Genomic DNA, 6,000 nt, shown 5'->3' with positions numbered 1-6,000 from the left:
ATGTTCTTTTTACATTTTTTATATTGTATATAAAGTTGTATGTCATAAATATGTAATCTCTGTATTTTTTGCAAGAAAACAAAAGTAGACGTTGAGTACTAAACAAGCTCCATCTGGGTTCGTCACATATTGGGTCCCCTGGAAATATTTTCGTTGTGTTCTGTGCCATTTGCAGTGCATTTCTGTATTTGGTTGTGTTGTGAGTATTTGGTTGTTTTGTTAGACATTTTTCACATCAAATGATCTAACTTTTTTTTTCTGTTATGTAAAGGTTAAATGTTAACCCTGACAACAGCAAGTGCTCCTCAAAGTTCCACGTCATCAAAAGAAGTGGGAAGATGGTGCAAAGGAAGAACTCTGGTCTGAACCCTCATGTTTCCTCCTTCATTAAAGGGATAGTTCACCCAAAAAATTAATTCACCCATTAATAACTCACCCTCATGTTGTTCCAAACCTGTGAGACCTCCATTTATCTCCTCTGTCCCTCCATTGAAGCTGTGTGTTCGGTCTGCTGTCCATGTCCAGAAAGGTAAGAAAAACATCACCAAAGTAGTCCATGTGACATCAGAGGGTCAGTTAGAATTTTTTGAAGCATCCAAATTACGTTTTGGTCCAAAAATAGCAAAAACTACGACTTTATTCAGCATTGTCTTCTCTTCCGTGTCTGTTGTGAGAGAGAGTTCAAAACAAAGCAGTTTGTGATATCCGGTTCGCGAACGAATCACTCCATGTAATTGGATCCTTTTGAACCAGTTCACCAAATCGAACTGAATCATTTTAAACGGTTCGCATCTCCAATACACATTAATCCACAAATGGCTTAACCCTTTCGAGTCGATTAACGCATATATGCGTTTTGAGTCATTTTCACCTGATAACCCTGAAAAGAACTTAAATTACACTCTCAGTTTTAATCGTACAGATAAGAGCAATACATCAATCGAATCTGTAAAGGGTCTAGTTTTTTTTGGATACAGACATAATAACAAAAAACCTTTGTGCACTTATAAAATAAAGATAACAAACAAGGTGCGCTGTCTACAGTCTTTATCTCCGCTGATCGTCATGTACAAACATTTCATTAAAATGAACTGTAACTCCGTGAATACTCAACGAAGAGACATGAGAGAGATATCTATAGAAAGCCTGGAATGTCTACTTTTAAACTAAACAAGTGCTGCCGAAAACAAATATTCTGAGATAAAGTAATCCATATGAAAACAACGCAATGTCTGTTTTTCATATCTCCGCTCATTATATCTAATGTGACCACGCCCCCGCGCTTAACGCGCTATTCAGATTCAAACTGAAGCGCGCGGCTTGAATACGCCCACACAGAAGAAAAAGCAGCGAGACTATTATTCAAGTTTTTTTTTATTTTACTGTTTGCTTCGCGATGAGAGGAATAAGACATAATTCACCCCAAAAAGATGTGATGTGATTGAGGATTTGAGAAATGGATTTCCTCAGAAAAAAGAATGAAGCACTTTATTCAGCAGAGATCATAAACATGAGTAAGTCTCTTTTTATTTATTTGTACTAGTTTTCACATAACGTGTAAACATTTTACTAGTTAGACTTTTTCCAAATACTTTTTCCAAACTATAATTCCTGACTAAATGTATAATCAAGTGAAACATTATGAAGTTTCAATAACAATATACAATACTATACTATACCATTCAAAAGCTTGATGTAAATAATATAAATGTGACAAATAGAGATAACTCTAACAAATGTAAAAACAATGCAGTTCTTTCGATTTATTCCCCCTAAAAAAACCTGAAAATATTATCAGCTCTTTTCAACATTAATAATAATAATAATAATAATAATAATGATGATGATGATAATAAATGGGGTTTATTTGGTAGAAAATAAGATTGTTAAAAGGATTTCTGAAGGATTGTGTGACTAGAGAAAGGATGCCAAAAAATTTGAAAGTCAGCTTTGATTGTTCCTAATAAACTGTTTAACTGCTCCCCCAAGTGGATATTAAATTATGTTGTAGGATAATTAAATATATTCTTAATAAACTACAAACATAAAATTATATACTTTTATTTTGTTCTCACAATTCTTTCTTGTAAGTCCTCCCTCAGAGTGGAACAGTTGAATGAGAGGCTCATTATGCAGCTCATTATGCAGGCCTTTGTCTTCTCAGGTGTAAATCACAATGATATTCATGATAGTTGACGCCTACTCGCATATGACTTTTACCAACAAAAAGTGTTTTAGAAAATTTAAATCAATATATTGTTTTCTGTGAGTGAGTAAACAAGATGATTTTCACATCATTCAGAAAGAAAAATTCTAGGCTACAAGCTCCAGTTCTCAACTTTTCCCGCAACCAATTTTATGTATGTGTTTTATTGCCTTATTCAAGTGATTTAACATTTTTAGTTTTTCACTAACCATGCATAACATTTTTTTTCTCAAAAATACAATCATGTACATGCATGCATTTCACATATTATTATAGCCCAGTTTGTGCTGATTACAGTGATATTAGACTTTACCCATTTAGATATTTATAAGAAACTGAAAAAAGCACAAATGTCAGGGCATGACAAAACTTCTCAAGGCCCCAAAAATACCCTTAGACTCCAGAGGGTTAAGCTGTTAACTTTTTTTAATGTGGCTGACACTTCTGAGTTCAAACAAACCAATATCCCGGAGTAATTCATTTACTCAAACAGTACACTGACTGAACTGCTGTGAGGAGAGAACTGAAGATGAACACCGAGCTGAGCCAGATAATGAACAAAATACTGACTCGTTCTCGAGCCAGCCACATTAAAAAAGTTAACAGCTTAAGTAATTTGTGAATTAATGCGTATTGGAGACGCGAACAGTATAAAACGATTCAGTTTGATTTGGTGAACTGGTTCAAAAAGATCCGGTTACATCGAATGATTCATGAACTGGATATCACAAACTGCTTTGTTTTTAACTGTCTCACAACAGACACTGAAGAGAAGACAATGCTGAATAAAGTCGTAGTTTTTGCTATTTTTGGACCAAAATTTATTTTCGACGCTTCAAAAAATTCTAACCGACCCTCTGATGTCACATGGACTACTCTGATGATGTTTTTCTTACCTTTCTGGACATGGACAGTATACCATACACACAGCTTCAATGGAGGGACTGAGAGCTCTCGGACTAAATCTAAAATATCTTAAACTGTGTTCTGAAGATAAAAGTCTCACGGGTTTGGAACAGCATGAGGGTAAGTTATTAATGACCTAATTCAGATTTTTGGGTGAACTATTCCTTTAAGGAGTTTCTGGATTTCAGCTGGCAAAACTATTAAGCTTCTAAGAGCAAATACATTCTACACAGGAGTTTTCTGAATTTGTAAATTTTTAAGATTGTTCTTATGACTGAATCTGTTCATGTCTGTTGTTTTAAAATGCTCTTAATATGAAACTTTTATGTATAAATGAAATGTATTCAAGTTTTTGGAAAACTGAAAGTACAATCTGCAAGAATATTAAAATGTTATTTCAAGTATTACAAATTAACTATTAAACCAATAAAAGAACTTAAACAGTCTTTTGTTTCTTTTTATAGTTTTTACTACTGAGACATGAGACCTGTTGAAATACAATAATTTGTAAAGTTTTACAATACATAATAAAAGAGAACCAATTACAGTAAATTTCACAGTGTAAAGTAATATTTTATTGTATTAAAATATATAAAAGGAGAAAAAAACATAATTGTGTTTTACAGTAAAAAATATATTACTGCAAATACATTTACAGCAAGTTAAATGGTACTGTAAATATGAATACAGTATTTTTACTGTAAGTTTAATTTACAGTAAGTTACTGGCAAACTGCTGCCAGTAAGTTACTGTAATTTCTACAGGAAATTTTTTACAGTGTACATGCTCATGTGGAACGACTGCTGCTAATCAACATGCCCACGATCTGAACTGCTGAAAACACTTGCGAGGAAGGAGACTATTCATCTTCAGTCCTAAGTGGTCATCGGAAAACAACACTTATTAAGTTATTTCTGTAAGAGATCGGAAAGGTCAGTAACCGTCAATAACTATTCACAAATGACAGCCTAAGCGACTGTAGCTACTGTCACTTAATTTAATTCACGCCGATGCATTTTTGATAAGGGTCTTTTTGCGATTTGCTATTGATTAAATAAATGGCGATTCAAAATTATCATAGGGACTATTCTATTGAATATATATGTTTAGCAAAATTAATATAGTAGGTTTTGATTATTGTTATTATTTTTATTATTATGATTATCAATAATATTTTCTAAGACTAATGCCTAACTTAACAGTGATTACCATAACAAACTACATATTATGGTATGTAGTTCTAGGTCTTGGGATAGCCTGAATGTATAGGTACCTGAAAGGTTAACCTGGTTAACCAGATGTCCAATTGTTCTCGCGACTGAGGGTCCTAGGACCCAGCGGAGAGCTCAAGTGCGCGGCTTGAATACGCTTCACTCCCTCAAACTTACATTTGGAGATGATCGTTTCAGCAGGTTAGTTATTCTCTCCCGGGCAGGATAGGTAAGCGCTGGCAGCAACTGAATGTAACTGGAGGTTTGGCTGTAATAACTCTCACTTTACGGACTGAGTGTCATTACAATGACTTTTATTGACAAAGGCTGGAGTTCTTATCATTGAGGTATGTTGAGCTGGCCGATGATGTAGGAGAACCTGTGCACTGCATTCAGTCAATTGCTGTGGAGTAACATTTCTGGGACATGATCTGATCAAGACCGGGTTCATTCACTGGATGTTTTCTGTCTGGAAAACTGTCAAGGTGGGGTTTTTTTGTGGCTCGCATGTTGCAAAAAGAGTCTAATCATCATCCATGTACAGGTATTTTCTCAGCATATCTGGAGGAAATCAACTGAGGCAGGTATAAATACTTAAGTAACATTAAATGTGACCAGTGTTTTTATATAAAAGATCGTTAGGTGTTTTTCCTGTCTAATTAGTTATGTCTGACATCTTTTGTCCATTAATCGATCAACGTCTATATCCAAATTTAGAACTATATTTCCCTCAAAACGGCAGAGTTTACTTATTATTATAGTTGTTTTATTATCTTTCTGTTTTAAAGGAATGCATATCGAACTTTCAGTATGTAATTCGCATAACTTGATAACTTGAATATTTCATTTTACATCACGCGCACGAGCTTTCCTGGTGCAATTTGGTCAAGACATTGAAGATCAACAGTGTTTTGTCTCCAAAATAAAGCGTTTCGTCTTGTGCTTTGTAGTTAAATACTATTACCCTGTTGCTGTTTCTCGTTCACAGTCTTAAAAATAAAAGTTTCAATTAGAAGCAAAAAAAAAAAAAAAAATATATATATATATATATATATATATATATATATATATATATATATATATATATATATAATAAATAATAATGGTTTGTAGCATCCGGAGAATAAGTTAAAACGCCCCTTTTATTCTATAGTTATCTAAATTGTCAATATGTGTGCGTTTTTTGAGAACTCGGAAACTATTATAGAACCTAAATGAAACATTTAAATTAATATTTAAAGAACCATGCAGTATATTCAACTATAAAGCTAATTATAGGAAAGATCTTTACTTATATATATTTAATAATAAGAGACTGTCCATTAATCATGAATGTCATAACTAGGGTATATAGGACGTTTCCATTTAAAAATCTAATAAGGGAAGATTACAGATAAATCACGTTTCAGTCCCTTAATGATTATTCATTAAATGGCATTTGTTTCCCTCATAACTGGAGCTCATCACAGATATGTTACTTCAATGGAGTTACCTGGAAGGACGTGACTCCTTGTTGATCTCAGCAGTGTGACAGTACATCAGTATGGGAATGAGAGGAGCACTTTAGACCTCATGCCACTTTGTGTGTGTGTGTCAGAGCATGCAAACATTTCAGGAAAGAGGCATTTAATTATGCATGTTCCTCTGGTAGGCTATGTGGTGAATATGGTCCGATGT

General features: G+C 33.8%; 1 protein-coding gene across 1 annotated transcript in view; it reads left to right on the top strand.

The window, feature by feature from the left end:
* The first annotated feature begins 4,520 nt into the window (after nucleotides 1–4,520).
* The window catches only part of LOC127951670 (netrin-G1-like), a 115,681-nt gene continuing 114,201 nt past the window's right edge, over nucleotides 4,521–6,000 (top strand). The window contains exon 1 of the mRNA XM_052549683.1: nucleotides 4,521–4,808. The gene's annotated coding sequence lies outside the window, so the exon portion shown is untranslated. The remainder of the gene's footprint in view (nucleotides 4,809–6,000) is intronic.

The sequence above is a fragment of the Carassius gibelio genome, chromosome B2 (assembly GCF_023724105.1).
Source record: "Carassius gibelio isolate Cgi1373 ecotype wild population from Czech Republic chromosome B2, carGib1.2-hapl.c, whole genome shotgun sequence".
In the NCBI taxonomy this organism is placed as follows: Eukaryota; Metazoa; Chordata; class Actinopteri; order Cypriniformes; family Cyprinidae; genus Carassius; species Carassius gibelio.
Note: the sequence above shows the minus strand (reverse complement) of the source record. Positions and strands in the feature narration are given on the sequence as shown.